Here is an 18586-nt window from a genome sequence, read left to right as displayed (position 1 = left end):
GGGCACGAACTCTGCTTTCTTCCCTCTTTTGTGGATGTGCTGCATTTGGTTTAAGAACTAAGAGATCCTGGTATTTCTAAACATTTCCTTAAAGCGATACACCAAATTAGTTCAAGTATATTTTTCCAGTTAAGTAGTATAATCACAATGTGGTTTCTTCCTTAATCCCTTTGCATACTATGTGGAAGGAGTGATGATGTCCACTAAATGCCCCGGGAGGAATCCAGAAAAAGAGGAAAAGCTGAACCGAGGTGCGCTGCCCTCACCCCTGTCTGGGTGAGTCTCTCCTTCGTGGCTGCATGAGAGCAGCTGGGCATGTTGGTGTGGAGAGGCTTTTCCTGTCGATTAGGAGTTTATCTTCAGTGATGCACATTATTACTATGGTCTCTTTTTTTCTGTCTTTATTGTTTTGTAGACAAAGAAACTGAAGTTCGGAGACATTAGGTAGAAGAATTAGAATGTGTGACACCCGTGTTGTTGGGGGAGCCTAGATGAGATCTCCATTTTCTGAGCATTACTCAAACGCCTTCCCACTCAAACCTATAAAAGCCTTTAGGTTTACCAGCATAAATAAAAAATAAACCAAAAGATTACTAATTAGCACCTTGAATTTATTTAAAACTTAAAAATTTTCTGGAACTTCCCTGGTGGCACAGTGGTTAAGAATCTGCCTGCCAATGCAGGGGACACAGGTTTAAGCCCTGGTCTGGGAAGATCCCACATGCCATGGAGCAGCTAAGCCCATGCACCACAACTACTGAGCCTGTGCTCTACAGCCCGCGAGGCACAACTACTGAGCCTGCGCACCACAACTACTGAAGCCCACATGCCTAGAGCCCATGCTCTGCAACAAGAGGCGCCACCGTGATGAGAAGCCCATGCACTGCAACAAAGAGCAGCCCCCACTCGCCGCAACTAGAGAAAGCCTGCGCGCAGCAATGAAGACCCAACGCAGTCAAAAATAAATAAATTTATTAAAAAAATTTTTTTTCTGAATGCCGTAAATGCTGCCCTGAGCATTCTGAAAGCTTTTCCCCGTGAGGGCAAGACCACATGCATCCAAGGTGATACATTAGGTGTTCTCTTTCTCCCAAATGACAGTGGAGGACTGGAAGAAGAGCTTTGGCTGTTGCACTTTTGATTGACACTGTGTTTAAACTGGGACTTTTTTGTCTGAGACACTCTGGCTACCTGTCCTGTTCATGAAGAGGGGCAATTACATCGAAGATAGACCAAGCAAGAGAGTTTAGAGTGAGTGTGCAAATCCATTACCACAAATTGAATAACAATATAATAACCTATGTAACATTTTTGGAAACATTTTCCCAATGAAGAACCAGAATGGGATGGAGGCAGCAACGTATTTCAGGAGTCTAAAATCTCTACTTTGAAAAGATATTCTACACCAAATCTTGGAGAACCTTCGACAAAATCTTTTAGAGCCAGGACTAGCAGACATGACTTTTTCCAATTCATACCTTCCAAGTTGAAATGAGAAAAATGAATTGAAATGAGAAAAAGAAAGCATCTGAGAGCTCTTTCTTGTTGCTACCAAGCCTGTATTTTCCATGAGGAAAGGACGGTGTTTGTTTCATTTACCTCTGTATGTTGAACATGAAGGATGACTTTCAAACTGTGTCACCGCTGGGATGGCACAGCAAGTCCCTGCCAGTCAGAGCCCATGATTGTCAGGACGCTGTACCAGTGGGTTCCAGCTGACGATCAGTCCTGCCCAAAGCCAAGAACAGTGCACGATGTAGGCTAAATGCTCTATCAGCAATTTTTGAATGAATAAACTAATGTATGTTTTTCATAAGCAAACAAAATAGTCCAGTATAGAATACTTCTGGGCTTCCCTGGTGGCGCAGTGGTTAACAGTCTGCCTGCCAATGCAGGGGATGCGGGTTCGAGCCCTGGTCCAGGAAGATCCCACATGCTGCGGAGCTGCTGAACCCACATGCCACAGCTACTGAAGCCCGCGTGCCACAGCTACTGAAGCCCATGCACCTAGACCCTGTGCTCCGCAGCAGGAGAGGCGACCACGGTGAGAGGCCTGCGCACCACAGCGAGGAGTGGCCCCCGCTCGCCGCATCTAGAGAGGGCCCACGCACAGCAATGAAGACCCAATGCAGCCAAAAATAAATAAAATTTAAAAAAAATTTTTAGAATACTTCTGTGTTTGACTAAGTTCTATTAAGTGACGTAAATCCTGTCTTTACTGAGCCAACGGTCCCTTGTGTTTCAGCCTTGGAACTAAGAGGCCAAGCCCACTGCCTGTTCTGGTGTCAACAGTGATTTAAGTATTAAGTGCTTTTCCAACTTTTCAGGTTGCCTCAGCCTTCACCAAATACTGACAAGAAAAAACTCCAGAGGAGCAATGTCATCCCATTTTTCCAAATATTGAAGCCCATCAGGTCACCCCCAAATCTGCATTTCCAGATTATCTTGAAAACTCTGCATGCAATCCTTGGCCGACGTGAGGGAAAGCCTGACGGCTGAGGGCAGAGGGGACGGGGAGGAGGGTGCCCATTCCAGAATCTCAGGGCCCGCAGAAGCCACCCTGCCTCTTTGCATTCACTTGCCCTAAATACCTCTCCAACTCCAGGGTTGCCTGAAATCATTCAATTAGAGGTTTATTTCTTGAACTTGGCTTCTGTTAAAATGCAATACCCCTAGGGGAGTTAATAGCAACTTTCAACTCAGTGTGAAGATGTTTATCAGATTCCCTTATGAAGAAGGTTGTGATTGAGCAGAACAACCCTCGATGCCCCTCTGGGAAGGCTAGGAAGCAACGAGGAAGAAAAAACATTTCCCCAAGGGGAGGCTGGGAATATGGGCAGCCTTAGATTACACCGTTTGCTCCAGCCAGCCTTGGTTTTAAGAGGTAAAATGCTCTCCATCCCTATCATGAAATCTTACCTACTTATCCGATAAAATATCCCAATCAAAAACCACATCAAATTTGTGTGTGCCCAATTTTTCTCTATCTTGACCAAATACAGGAAATGAATCACTTTGCAAAGCACATGGAGACCAGCCAAAGCAATCTGCAAATTGTGTAACTCTGTCCCAGCTCTTGGCACTATGTATTCAGCAAGAACTTCAAGAGAAACCTCATTCCTGTTCACCCTCTCAAATACACACGCCCAGATTTTTTGGGTGGACTTGCGGGCTTTGATTTTGCAACCCCCAGTTTGGGGAACAAGTAGAAAATAGTAACACTCCATCTGTTTTGTGCTTTTTCACAGTGTTTTGACCTCTACTGAGATACATTGGAATAGTATTTTAACTGGGAAAATATAAAGGGTACCTCCTTTCCTTGTGTACACACACACACGCATACACACACACAGGCTTATAAAAGCCATGTGACCATGAATTGGTGGCCCATGTAACCCTATTTTTAGCGTAGGATGAAAAACCTTGAAGGACGGGAGAGAGAACTAATTTTCCTGAATCACTCGGCCGAGCTGTTGGCAAAGCTTGGAACTAGACCCCGGTTTCAGAGATTCTGTTTTATTCTTGTTTACTGAGTTGTACTAACTGCAGAGACTCACCATACTTTCTATTTCTGAAGCTGTTTTAAAAGCCACCAAAGTAAGCAGGGATATTATCTTTGCTAAGAGATGGTGTGATGTTCTCTCTAACTATACTTATCGCTGAATTCAAGTGTAGGCTCTTTATAAAGTCTCTGTGCCGTTATTAAACTTTTAACTTCAAAAGCATATGAGGTAGACATGATAGTAAACTGTAAATGGAATTTAAAGGCAAATTCCATTTTCTTCTTAGAGCTGTCATGAACTTCAATTCTACTATATTTCATTTATCACAGGATCTGAAATGAGTACATATTGCGTGCAGTTGCATAATATAGTTGTCCTAAACTTTAATACATTTACTTTTGAGTACCGTTTACAGATTGTTTCTCTAACACGCACAGCCTGAGTTATTAAAGTTTAAAAGTGCACAAGGTCCTTATGAAGACCCTGCTTATAGTTCAAGTACAGAGCACAGGAATTCTGGCTAAATTACCTCTTTTTGCTGTCCGTCTGTTCTCCTTCATTTCAGACAGGCTACAATATCCAGAGAACTGAATGTTCCTTTTCAATGAAAAGGAGATATTCTTAAAGTCTAGTATTTAGTGAATAAGTGGTGGTGAAAGACTTCATTTTTAAAGTGCCTTTCTTAGAATACATAGATACATAGATAATGTCATAGGTAATGTCAAGATCCAATGTAGGAAGACTAGGTATTGACAAAGGAAGATGAGTAAGAGCAATAAACCAGATAATTAGAAGGCTGACCATCCCGTAGATCAGGGGTTCCCAACTCTCAGGCCTCCAGGCCTGTTAGGAATCCGGCCACGCAGCAGGAGGTGAGTGGCAGGCAAGCAAGCGAAGCTTCATCTGTGTTTACAGCCGCTCCCCATCGCTCCCATTACTGCCTGAACCTTCCCCTATCTCCCCACCCCCAGTCCATGAAAAAACTGTCTTCCACAAAACCAGTCCCTGGTGCCAAAAAAGTTAGAGACCGCTGCCATAGATGAATGCCATTCAGCAGCAACCAACTTAGATGTTTACCATTTCTTCAAGGTCCATGCAAGTGTTCATGTTTCCTGAACACTCCTAGTTCACAAGGATGCAGCCCTCCCTTCTCTGCATTCCTAAAAAATCTTTAAAGTGAGCTTGAAGTCAGTGAGACCTCAGAGTTCACTGGCCAGTTCATTGAAGATTTGGACCTAGAACCCATGACTGTTCTTTTTCCTCCAGATCCTGTCCTAGTCCTGGGGTAGGGGGTGGTCAAATTTGTAGCTTGGAGGAAAAAACAGATCTGGGGGGTGAAAAAGGAAGATTCAAAGATGTCTAAGGCTTTGAACCTGGGTTTCTTAGAAAATATGGGGAGCTCACTTTGAAGGAAAGGTAATGGGTTTCATTTTTAAACATGTTGAGTTTGAAATGATAGAACATCACATCAATTTGGTCTGCTTGGTTCAGGGTTCTTAGAATGATAAAGGCCAGAAGCTTTGTGTAAAGGCCAGGAACCTCTGTAGAATGATGGATAAAAGTTTTAACCTTGGTAATGAAGAGAGCGTAAAGCTTAATTCAGTGGCCTAGGCAGGTTTGGATGACATTCCCAAGCCCTGTTAGAGTGATGGACAGGGCAGCTCCAATGACTGGTTCCTCAGTAGCAACTATGGCCTTTTCATTTGGAGCAAGTCTTTCATGGTCAGCCATGTTCTATTGGTCAGGTCAGAGGTCCACAAGCTACAGCCTGTGGGCCAGTTTTGGCCCACTGCCTCTTTTTGTGTGGCCTGTTAGCTAAGAATGGTCCTTCTATCTTTAAATAGTTGAAAAAAATCAAAAGAGTAATATTTCGTGACAAGTGAAAATTATATGAAATTCAACTTTCAGCGTTCAGTGGAAGAGTCACACCATTCATTTACATATTGTCTATGGTTGCTTTCATGCTATAGCAGCAGAGTTACATGGTTGCAACAGAGACCATAGAGAATACAAAGCCTAAAATATTTACTATGTGATTCAGGAAATGTTTGCTAACCCCTGTCTTAAGTCTTTAAGAGTTCAGGCCTCTGAAGATGGCTTCTGATCCTTATCACTCCCATCCAACCATCCATCCATCCATCCATCCATCCACCCATCAATCCATCCATCCATCCATATATCCAGCCAGTGAGCCAGACTGCCAGCCATCTAATATTTATCAAGTCTATACTATATGAAGTTCTGAAGAATCCCAAGACCTAATACTTGCCCTCAATACCAGTGTTATATAGCAGTGCCACTACCTGTTGAAGGACTTGGCTTTCACTTGGAACATTAAAGTACTTCACAGGGTAGTTGAGGTCTGAGTTTTCAGTATCCTTAGGTTCTTCCCTATTAGGGTCCTCTACTCAGGGCCCAGCCCTTCCTGTGGCTGAAAGAGGAATTGGTATTTGAAATAGGAGTGGGACTGACCCTGCAGCTGTCAACTCAGGGAAGAGGAGGATTGCTGAGGTTGGGAGCTAGGCTGAGCCTGGGGAGCTGCAGCTTTTGCCTGACTGACCAGGGCTTATTTCTCTAGCTTTACGATGACTGTCGTGGGCTTTATACACTTGCACTTTTGTGAGTAGCTTTCTCCATTATAAAAAGTAAAAATTAAAAATGTTATGACTCCATGGGTATAAATATGAACCAATTGGGGTTTTTTTTTTCTAATTTTAAAAGAAATTAGTATTTTTGCGGGTCCCTAAAGTACGGTGAGCCCAAGGCCCTACTGTGCTGCCTACTGTGCTGACTGGGTAAATCAGCCTTGGCTAGGAGCTATATACAATCTTCTGGTGGAAAGGGACCCCTGCCAACCAGGCGAGAGCTCAGAAGCATGGATCCAGCGTCTTGGGGCTCAGCCTAAACTCCTCCCATGAAGCTTTGATTTATAAAGAGAATTAGACTGAGCCTCCAAAGAACCAGCTCCAGTTCCACCAGTGGCCCCCAGCACTGGTGAACTACAGTAATGTCTCTTGCTTTCAGGTATCATGTCTAGCTTGGATCCTCAACAGACTTTTTTAAATTAGAATTTTATAATTTTATTGGTTTTTTAAAAAATCTGTTTGTTTGGTAGGAATCATGATAGAGTTCATATAGGAAGTTCTCATTGATAAAGATGATTCTAGGCATATATTATAAAGTATAATGCATGCTCATAGAATTTGGGATGTATTACTACTAGAGCAGCACTGCATTATACCACATCATAATCGCTATCAGTTTCACATATGAACAACTACTTGGTTCTCACTGAGTATAACCTAATTGGACCATAACCTTGTCCCCTCTCACTATGTATAATTTTGGCATTTACTTTGAAGAGCAGAAATCTGAGGTTGCTCTTATTTTTTCATCTCTGTAGAATATCCTGTCTTTTTTTAAATTTGAGGATGCACAGGCTGGGAAGAGTGTGTTGGATATCATTCAAAGTAGTGGCCCTATTTTGGCCATGATACACTTACATGGCATCTTCCACCACCCTGTAGCCTGATTTGCTGACGCTTCAAACCTGTGAAACCTGCGGAAATCTACACTCTGCAGCAAGTTCTGATACACCCACTTCCCCAGCTCTGCTGTAGCCTAACTGCTTATAGGTAGGGAGTGCCCTTACCAGGACCCTGTGTACCACTGCTCATCCTTTTCAAAACCCTCACTTTGTTTCTTTCTTATTGGTTTCTTGCAAAGGCACTTTCTAAATGTAAATAGTTGAGGAAATATGGGCTCAATGCGGGACAATATTTTGGCTTCTTCCAAATGCATTCTAGTTTCAGGGAAATGAATACTCTCTTATGCTGTTAGCAGGAGTACAAATTATTCCAGTGGTTTTGGAAGACCATTTCAAAATACACATTAAAAGCTTAAAAATGTAAATGGTCTTTTTTGACCCCAGTAATTCTACTTTCAGGAATGTACCTTAAGAAAATAATCTTGGACAAATAATTTTGTTTTGAGTTGATGATTGTTTCATAACAAAATTTGGAAATAGTCCACATGACTAATAGTAGGATGCTGATTAAATAAATGCTAATATCCCTAGATAGTAAAATATCATATAGCCATTAAAATAATGTAATAGGTAAATATTTAACTAAATAGGAATAATTAATTATATATAGAAAAGTAGAGAAAGATATCAAACCTACCTGTACATCATTATCCCAAATTTGTTTAAAAATTTAAAAGGATATATGTGTACTTATGCATAGAAAAGAACATATATTTATGTTTTTGTCCCAAGGAATACATATATAAGCAAATGTATATTTATAACATACATATATAATCAAATGTTAAAAGCTATTTTTTAATATCTGAAATTTCAAATGATAAAATAAATTTTGGTATCAGCATACAATGAAACTCTATACAGCCAAATATATATCCATGCAGACAGATGTTTATTAGCATGGAAATACATTCAACATATATTAAAAGAAAAAATACAATTGCATAGATTATATTCTAGTGATTCCATTTTGTAAAATAACCTGTGTACATATTTGTGTATGGTTTACAAACCTGTAAGTTCATAGAGGCAAGCTAGAAATATATACTTCTAATTTTTAACAATTAAAAAATAAATATATATACTAAAATATTAAAATAATTATATATTTTAAAAATTACAAATATTATTTTTAAAATAATATTATTTATAAAAATTAAAATATTATTTATCTCTAAGTGGTGAGATTTTAGATGATTTCATCTTTCCTTTGTGTATTTCTTGACTTTATGTATTTTCTACAATACACACTAATTACTTTTGTCATCAGAGAATAAAAATGATTTATTTTAAAATGCAGCACCTAGACAGTAGTGGAAAGCTGCCCAGTTATGTCTTTGTCCCAAGCCAGAGAGGAGAGAGCCATGATGAGACCATGTACTTCCTCACCATTTTGTGTTTGGTATTTGAGTTAGGAATGCTTTCAGCTGCAAGTAACAGAAAATCTAACAGGTGAATAGACTATAACAACATGGATTTACCCATCATGTTCAGAGGTAGGCAGTTTCAGGATTGTCCTGGCAGTTCAACTGTTAACAACTTTCTAACTTTCTGCTCTTCCATCCTTTGAGTGTTGGCATTTTATCCACATACATGTCCCCACATGGTCTTAAGATGGCAGCTCTCTCACCTACCCATTCAAGGCATGAGGCAGGAGGAGGAGGCTGCATTGGTGTGTCTGGAAAACAAGTCTTTCTGGGGCAAGGGAGAAGGAACTTGGAAATATAGCTGTCATACAAGCCAGTCAGAAATGTTGGCCATAGGTAGGAAGGGGCTGTTCTCTTTTTGAGAAATATCATATGCTGGTTTTTTTTATTATTATTACAACTTTCTCAGTCTTCTAGTTAGTAAAAAATTTCTCCAAGATGCTGGCAATGAGTTGTTAGTTTTTCAGTCAAATGTGAGTTTTTCTTTCTCTGTCTTTCAGGAGGTTGGGAGTGAATACATCAGAGTGTACTATGCAGAAGACAATTGAAATGGAGTCTCTTGAGTTTTCAAACACTCACATCCTTTACTTCATATAAGCATGGGAGGTAAGTATGTATGGTTAAAAAGTAAGTATGAAACTATTCTGAAAATTTTACATATGATGATATGTAAAGAGAGCTAGAGACAAAATGATAAAAAAGACAGATGGTCCTAAGTGAGAACATATTTATGATGCTCAAGGATAACTAATGTTGAGTTAGACACAGCCCAGCAGCACCTTAGTCCAGGTAAGACAAATTCCTTTTTATTCAGTTTGATTCTATATGTAGTCTAATGGTAAAAGAGCATTTCAGAAATAAGAGGCACATCATCCAGAACACATTTTGGGAATTGAAGAGTTTCTTTCATCTCGTTGTGACTATAACCACCTGAACCCTCACCTTTCTTTTGAGTGAATATTGCTTTGAGTTAAGTAATTGTATCTTGTTCTCCTATCTGTAAAATGGAAATTATTTTATATAGAACCTGCCTTGCTAAATGTTAATTGAATTAATTTAACGTGCATAAAAGACTTTGTAAGGTGAAAAGTGCTGGGCATCAATATTAGTTCTTCTGATGCTATATTTAGTGCACGATGGTTAAATCTCAAAGACAAAAACAAAAACCAACCAAACAAAGAAAAAACTCAAAACCAATGAAATTAAAAAACCCTGATGGGGCTTCCCTGGTGGCACAGTGGTTGGGAGTCTGTCTGCCGATGCAGGGGACGCAGGTTCGTGCCCCGGTCAGGGAGGATCCCACGTGCCGCGGAGCGGCTGGGCCCGTGAGCCATGGCCGCTGGGCCTGCCTGTCCAGAGCCCGTGCTCTGCGACGGGAGAGGCCACAGCAGTGAGAGGCCCGCGTACTGCCAAAAAAAACAAAACAAAAAAAAGAAACCCTGATAAAAGGTTGCAATTCTCTGTAATAGGTAGCACTTAGCTGATGATGTTGCTAGCTGAGTGGTTGTGAGTCTATTTTAGTATTCTCCTAAATGAAATGAATCCAGAAAATAAAAGTTAAATGAGTTTCACTTAGAAGTGAACTGAATTTAGTGATAGAGTTTAATTGATCTGCAGGCTTTGAATATTCAAGCAGCAAGATTTTGTGCTGTCAGTAACACTTCTGTCACACTATTTAATTCATTCTAGCTTCATACTCCTTGTTACTGTTTTCCCATTATTCCCTACAAATAACCATTATTGAATGAATGAATTGTACTCCATCATAGGTATTGCTTGAATTTTCAGCTAAAATGCATCCTGAGCATTTATGAGCATCCTCTCTGCACAATATAAATTCGTTGTATTCTGCATTGAAAATTCCCCAGTGGTTTCATATATGTTTCCTCCCTAACTACAAGAACAGAAATTATCACCTTTATTCTCTTTGGAAATCCTAGTGAAAATGTTATTAATATAACAAACTTAATATAACCCTTCATGTTTATGTTTATATAATACTACTTAATATCATTTTCAAGGCATTTTTCATATCTCTTGGTTCATTTGATCTTCATTGGTGTGTGTGTGTGTGTATTTTTTGTATTAAAAATATCTGCATTACACATATTTATATCACTTTTCCTTGCCAAATGAAAAAGAAATCCTAGAATCAATTCATGATTTATGAAGTCTTTAGAAAAACATAAAATTAATCTTTTTGTAATAGCATTCTTATTTTTCTCCATGCTCAAAACTTCAAGAGAGGAATATTAGGAGAATTCAGGCCAGAGAGGTTAAAGGATATGCCCAAAGCTATTGGGTCAATGGCATGAGATGAGAACTTTGGGAAGATCATTCTGCATTGGTAGAAATGGTCTGAGGTGGACATTTTTCTTCAGTAGCAAAGAAGCCAGGAGGAGCTAGAAAATCACTTTTTTAAGTACAAGAGATCATTCTACCAGCACCTGTTGAGCACCTCCCCAGTCAATCACTCTCTGTAAAAATAACCCAGGCCTGCTCCCTACCCTTTAGCTGCCCCCCAAATCCATGGAGACTGTCCTTTGGGAAATCAGATCAAACCACATTTCACTGTGCCTGGCTCAGCCTGGAGGAAGGCAGGGGCTGGCAGAAAGCTGATGGTGGGAAGAAGTAAGGAACACTTTTCTATTAGAGTGAACCCTTATCAGTGAATGGAAATTAAAAGATACAAATAACTTTACGTAAAATGGATTAGCACTCATTTCACTCTCACAATAATTTATTTGTGTGTTTATCAGTGCCACTAAACTTTGAGCCCCTCATTGCCAGAGACCATTTTGTGACAGAGGCTGCTCGTTGAACACTAAAATTCATTCTCCCCTTCTTTCTTAGCATCAAAATCCTGACTGCTAAGGAACAAGATTCAACTGAGTAAATTCTAAGGGTCTTAATGGCTTTATTCAGTGATTCATGAATTGGGCAGTGTGCACTCTAGCACATGGAAAGGAGCTTGGAGGAGCTGTACAGAATGAAAGGCTTTTATAGGCAGAAGGGAACAGGAACAGGGAAGTCATAGGAGGCGGAGAGGATTGGTTATTGCAAGGTTGGCGCCTTACACGGAGCAAAGGGAAGTCTTGGAGCTGAGCCTGGTGACTTGTGCTGAGAGGTGAGCACTGATTCGTTGACCTGAGCCCTCCTTTCCTGGGAGAGCTGAGCAAAGCAACTTAGTTAAGTTTTGGTTTGCTGACGTGGGTCTTAGCACGCGTGGCTTCGTCTTGGGCCTCATCTGGTTACTTGAACATGAATTTTTGGCTGAACGAGTGACAACAGAATAAAGTCTACGTCTCCCAGCCTCCATGCGGTTAGCTATGTGACTAGACTCTGGCAAAAGATGCGAGGAGGATCGTTAAGTGGGGGTTCTGGGAAGACTTCTTAAGCGGAAGGAGTCTTTGCTTCCGTTTTTCATCCTGCTGCCTGGGATACAGATGTAGTAGCGAATGTTTCGCAACTATCTTGGACCATGAGATGACCTTGAGGGTGAAGACCAAAATAGGAGAGAAAGAAAGATTCTGGGTCCCTGGTGATTTTTTGGAGTTCCCATTGTCTGGGCTGCCTAAATCCCACCTTATTTTACGCAGGAGAATACATTGGAGTGCTGAGACACATAGTCAAGTTTCTGTTATTAGCAGCTGAAATAAATCCTAACCAACACTCGTCATATTTCTGTATTCAAAAACAGAGAGTCTGGTGCCTAAATTGATAGGTGCTCGAGACATATGCACTTTAAATTGTATTTAATTACTTACACTTGCCTTATTCCAAAAACAAAGATGTGGTGCTAAATAAATGGCTGTAAAAGTTGGAAATTATACCAGTTTACCAAGGAATAGTGTAACAGCCAAATCAGAAAGACAAATACAAGAAGGTAGAGTCAGTCCTCAAATAATAAAATCATAGAAGTTATCCAGAGAAATGTGAAGGCAAATGTCACTCCTTTGCCGGCAAGAAAAGCTGGCAACATAATTTGAAAATTATTTTAAAACACGGAGAATAGAATAAAAATTAGGAGTAAATAACTGGCTCTAAAGATGAGTTGATAATATATTAAAAGACCAAAATCAAATTCAGAGTGATAGTGGAGATTTGATCCATATCAAAGTAGAGAAGGTTTGAATTGCATACCTGGTAAGGAGCATTTGAGACAATAAAATGGACAAGCAAAATTATGATAAAAATAAGCTTGGTCAGAGAACCATGTGCTAAAGTGCTGGTAACTGATTTATTTAACGATCACTAATTTATCAATTCTTCTGTGCCAGGCACTATTCTAGTCACTTTACGATTATTAGTTCATTAAATCTACACAACAATTTTATGAGATAGTTATTGACTTATACCCACGTTTCAGATGGGGAAACTGAAACCCAAAGAATTCATGTGTCTTGCCCAAGATCACACGGTAAATGGAGGAGCAAGATTTTACCCAGAGACCAACATTTTTTTGTTTTTGTTTTTGCGGTATGCGGGCCTCTCACCGCTGCGGCCTCTCCCGCTGCGGAGCACAGGCTCCGGACGCGCAGGCTCAGTGGCCATGGCCCACGGGCCCAGCCGCTCCGCGGCACTCGGGATCCTCCCGGACCGGGGCACGAACCCACGTCCCCCTCATTGGCAGGCGGACCCTCAACCACTGCGCCACCAGGGAAGCCCCCAGAGACCAACATTTTAAAGATGAAAAGTGGTAGACATTATTACTAGTTCTTCTCAAGCATACTTTACTATACAGTGTACTGATGGGCAGGGCAGCTCCTCGATGCCTTTAAAGCTAGTTCACATTTTGAAATTGTGGAGAAAGGGAGTCTGGAAAGGACTCAGAGAAGGGTTAAAAGGAAGAGTCATAGGATGAAAAACTGGAGCCCTGAGGAAAAGCCAAAGGGGTTAAGTGCATTTAGAGAAGAGAAGATACCAATGAATTTTCCAACCTCCACTGAGGGAGTATGGTCAGATGAAAGAAGAAAAGAACTAATAGGTTGTGATAGCTTTAAAGGATGCTGTTGGAATCTCTGATTCTGATAGTTCTTAACATGGGGAGAGCCAACGTAAAATATAAAGATTAATTATGAAGATTTTATAAGACATTTGTATCACTTCTTCTATATATATTCTTCCAAACTAATCCTGACAATTCACAAAGTATCCATAATTCTGAATGCCTTCCCTGCCTTTCATTTTCCCTCGTCTGCCTGGAAATTCTTCCTCATCCTCCAAGATTCTGCTCCAGTGTCACTCCCCGCTGAAGCTCCCAAACCCTCACTCTGCCCCTTCTTGAGCTCAGTTGACAGGAGAGAGTTTCAAAATTCTTAGCTCTTGTTGACCCTTCTATTCGAGCTCTTTTTCCAACGAGTTTGCAATTATTTGTTCACAAGCACACATCCCTCAGACAGGCAATGAGCTTTGTAGGTCAAGAACCATCTCTTATTTGTCTTTGGAACCTTGACACCCTGCACAGTAGTGGGTACATGCTTGGCACTGATAAAAACTTGAATGAAAAAATAAATGACCGATTGACAAACTGTATTATTCACTGGTATTCGTGTGACGATTTCCGTCATCTAGAGAGAGCCATATGGTTTCACCAAGTGCTTCTCAAAATTTGCCAGTGATGTGAAGATGCAGATTCTGCTGTCCAGGAACAATATCCGAAATAGAAGGCAAAGCAAGGGGCCAAGAAAATAGTAGGTGGGGTGTTACTAATGTTTTTTTCTTTAGAGAAGTCACCTGCTGACCTTGCCATCTATGGCCAGGAGGCATCATTGTTGATTCTTTGACCTTTGTCCTTCAAAAGGTAAACATCCCTAGCACAGAACTCAAACAATAAGAAGACAAAAAGAAGGGGGAAATTTGACCCTGCCCTTCACAATTGCCTTGAGGATTTTTAGTCCTTCTGCTGTGCCACCTTAGTACTTTGGCTATGACCTCTGTATACCCCAAGGTCAGGTCAGCTTTGCTCATAGTTTATGGATTAAAAACACTTCGAACCATCCTAGAGCCTGAGCTTTAGCTGCTCTCAAGGACGTATAACCACACCTGCATATTCTTTTCTTTTGCTTCTTTTGATTTTGCTTTACAGGGGATGGGGCTCCTTTTTAAACCTAAGGTTCAAAAGACAGTAGCTAGAATTTATGCTGAAGTGGAGTAACAGGCTTTGAAGCCGAGCAGTGTCCTAATACAGGTGAAAAGCATGTATTGATTACTTAAAGAAAGTTAAAATAAAAGCAATTTCTCTCCCCATTTCGGCACATTGCAGCTTTTGGCCTACCCACTCAGAGCTAAAAAAGCATTCTTTCCTGATAATCAGGCTTCAGCTGTCTGAATTTCAGGCCGAGCCTCTCCTCCTGAGCTCCGCTGAAGAGCTGCTTTAATTAACCATTATACCACAGATGTTATTGATTTTTTTTCAAATCTGGTTGAAACATCATTGTGCTGGATCATGGCCAAGACTAAGGCCTGAATCTGTGCGTGTGTGTGCGCGACTTTTACTCCTTCTGCATACCTTATTAGTCTCCGTGTCTGTTAAGTGCAATCCTTCGCATTAACTCAGAAAATATAGAATTGATTTTTAGCCTAGCAGCCGTGATCTAAGGGCTCCTAATTTGAAATCTGAAAACCTCAGATGCTGAGGAAGTCTTTCTGCTGTTACTCTATACTTCCTTGAAGTAAGCTTTTTATTCTTTCATTTGAATGAGAAATCTCCCCCTGCCTTTTACTCCTCTCTCTCTCTCTCTTTCACACACACAATTGGAGGTTTCAGAGGAACATGATCCATTCTTTGCATTTTGAACATGCTCATCATGAAAGGTCCCCAAAGGCTTATTCTTCTCTGTCTAGAATGTGTGACCTGCAATGTGGACCACAGGAAAATTTGAAATTGAATGGTCTCCAGATTTTCCATATTTTGAGGGAAATGGGGAAGAACTTGAGCCACGTTCACTTTGTGCAAATTGCAGGATATTAGAAACAATGGGGCATCTGCATTCCTTTTACAATCCGCCTTCCAGTAATGATAAAACTCAAGGACCAAACAATCACAGTGGGTTCCCAAATTCTGATAAGTTTTCTGTGAGTTTAGTGATACGTTCTTTAAACATAATTTGAAGCTTTTAAAATACTGTAATGGCATCTCTTGACCTTTAAAAAAAAAATCACATGGAGCAAGAGGTGGTGAAAAATGTTTATTTACTCTGCATTAGTGGCTAAACTCCTGTTCCTTTCTAGAACCGGGAGTTCTTTTATACTTGGGAACTCACGCATGTCACCCCCATTCTTCCAGCAAGAACCAGGCAGGCCCTCTTGAGCTGGAGAAACAATGGCCCGCAGTCGGTCCTATGCCTCAGTGAGAAACAACAATGCAGGCCTCTTGACAAATTCTGGCGTCAGGAGTGGAATCTTGCAGTTCAACATGTCTGCTGAACAGAAGTTGGAAAAAGAAAAGATCATCTTGTAAACAATTAATTAATGTTTGTCATGAATTATCATTTTTACTTCCTTCTCAAGAGGCTCAAAGGGAATCAAAAGGCATTTTTGCAGGTGGTGGCATTCGAAGTAAGGGCAATCAAAGGTTTGAGAGCCCAGGCACAGCACTCTGCGTCTCTAAGGGTGAATGGTGCTAGGATTAGAGCACAGCGGGGGGTTGAGGGCTTCAGGTGTGAAGCTTAATGTTTGTGATCAGCAAAAAAAGTCTTGAATTTATCTAAACTGCTCTTCTGCTAACAGTACTTCTAGCACATAAATGTTCTGAAACTGACAAGTGTTCTCACTGCTCTTCTAATGCAAACATGATCTGCATTTGAAAGATGCATCTCTTTTGCCTAATTTAGAATGTGCATCACAAAGAGCGTTAGATGATGACCCCACAAAGAGATAACACACACACACACACACACACACACACATTCCAGACGTGCACGCTGCACGCATATACACACATGCAAACCGCGTCTTTCTTGCCTGGATCTTCTATGGAGCTCCCAGCAAGGATCCTGCAGGACTGTTTTTCTCTAGATTACTAAACCAGAGGTCAAAAACTAGGAGACTCAATAGCCATCTGACCAGTGAGTCCCTCTGAATTCGCTACATGAGTAATTCCTTTTCATTTGGTTTGGATAACAGCCTAGAATGTATCATGCTGCATTTTAATTTGCAGTCCTTCTCCTGCCTCCCCCTACCCCTCTAGACATAGAAAGGTATCAACACATAAAAATTTAAAACATACGCATATATACAACCAATGATATTAAAATTTACTGAAGAACTGTTAAGTGTTTGCAACCCCTAGAACCAAAGACCAAGGCAGGCATTGTTGATGGTGAGAAGGTTGCTAAAGTCCATACAAATGCATCTGATGGCTTAATGAATCCTCTCCATAATCTACTGCTGACCTCTAGATACTCATTTTCTCACTATGTCATCGATACGCGTCACCTGCTAGAAGAGCTCTAAAAAGAAAGGCTAACTGGAAGTTTGGTAAGACAGGACAGGGTGAAAATCAGTCCTAGGCGAAATCTGGAAGGACTAAGATGAACCTAAGATTCTTGAGTTAATTTTAAATCTAACCTTCCAAAATTCTCCATTATCCCATGGAAACCACCCATTTTCTTTTATGCATTTAGAGCTTGTATTCCCTTTAGTACTCATTTAGCATCATCTAATAAACACAGGTTCTTGGGACATCAAGCCTCCTCTTTCCCACTGGAGGCCGAGGGGCTGAGACGATAAAGGGAAATGAGGCTCACATTTGCCGCCTTTTACCTTGGCTCCCCTGGCGCTAACAAAGCTGAGCGCTGCTCTGAGCTTGGTGGTCACCATCCTTGATGGTGTCTAATGGGGTTTTCCCCTGAATACAAGTTTGGAACCCAAACCTGTGGGCTTAAACTTACGACCCCCAGAAACTAGCAAAGAGCTCGGGTAGAAAGGGCCAAATTGGAATATCACTGGATGAGGGGCATAAAAGGAGTTTCAGAAGGTTTAGAAGACAAAGGGACCCAGAAGGAAAGAAAACCAGCACAACCTCTGAGACAGAGTGGAGGTTAAGGAGCCCCTTTCCTGAACTTTCTGGGAACTCTGGTTTATGTTAACTTTGAAGAGTGGGTAAAATGGTTTACCAGGAAAAGTAAATTAATTTTTCATAATTATCAGAGTTCTTCAAACTCAGTATTTAGTTTGGTTCCCCACTCTTTGTAAAGATGTTAAAATCCCATTCAAAACCTAATGCCAACTGCTTTAGAATCACAGACGTAAACAGTGAAAAGAAAGTAGCAATGGTTGTGATTAAACTGAAAAGGAAGAGTTCCTGACACCCAGGACCCAGTACAGAAGGATATTTTAGACCAGTGTCAGGTACATTAGGGTTGCTTTTGGGTCCTAGGACCCTGGACCTTCGTCAGTCTGTGGCTCTGCCTGGTGGCTCTGCCTGGTGGCCTGCCTCATGTCCACACTGCCTTCTGAACCTACCTAATGTCCCCGCAGCACCTTGCTGAACCTTGTTCTCCACGTGGTGCTGTCTCCAGGACAGATCATTGGTTTGGGGGAAAGGAAGCCCGCGTTTGTTCCATGCCTGCCCCATACCAGGCTGGAAGCCATGTGCTGCCGTTTCTTCCCACTGCTTTGGGTGACTGAGATGGCACACGCTAGTGGGTGTGGAGGTGCGGTTGTACTGAAAAGTCTCCAAAAGAGTAAAACATGGAAAGTCTGGGTGGCTTTTATTGGTATTGGTTCAACTGATCTCGCTCTAACTGGAAAATGTTTTACCGGAGGAGGAGTATTTGCAAAGTCAAGAGCATTTAGCTTCAAAATAAACAACATTGACTAATGCAACCGTTTAAAAAATGTACAAAAATGTATCAGCCTGATGTCTCTCCCTACCAGGAATGACATAGATTGAAAAATAGATGGCAATGATTTTTTCATATTCTTTTTTTTCCAGTGTAAACAAATACATTCCCCCAAGTATTTAGCTGCAAGTTGCATTAACCCAAAGTGACCAAGAATAGTTTAAGGAGCGTTACTAGGAATATACCTACTTCCTCCATAGCAGAAAACAGTGTTTTTGAAATAAAGTCTTCCCTATAAATTACTAATAAACGCCCCCTCCC

General features: G+C 40.9%; 1 long non-coding RNA gene across 1 annotated transcript in view; it reads left to right on the top strand.

Moving 5' to 3' along the window:
* LOC132516996 (uncharacterized) overlaps positions 1–18586 on the top strand; it is a 285768-nt gene that overhangs the window by 217319 nt on the left and 49863 nt on the right. Inside the window, exon 3 of the long non-coding RNA XR_009539552.1 lies at positions 8978–9083. This is a non-coding gene — a long non-coding RNA (uncharacterized LOC132516996). The remainder of the gene's footprint in view (positions 1–8977; positions 9084–18586) is intronic.

The sequence above is a fragment of the Lagenorhynchus albirostris genome, chromosome 1 (genome assembly GCF_949774975.1).
Source record: "Lagenorhynchus albirostris chromosome 1, mLagAlb1.1, whole genome shotgun sequence".
NCBI classification, from domain to species: Eukaryota; Metazoa; Chordata; class Mammalia; order Artiodactyla; family Delphinidae; genus Lagenorhynchus; species Lagenorhynchus albirostris.
This window is presented reverse-complemented; position numbering and strand designations above follow the sequence as displayed.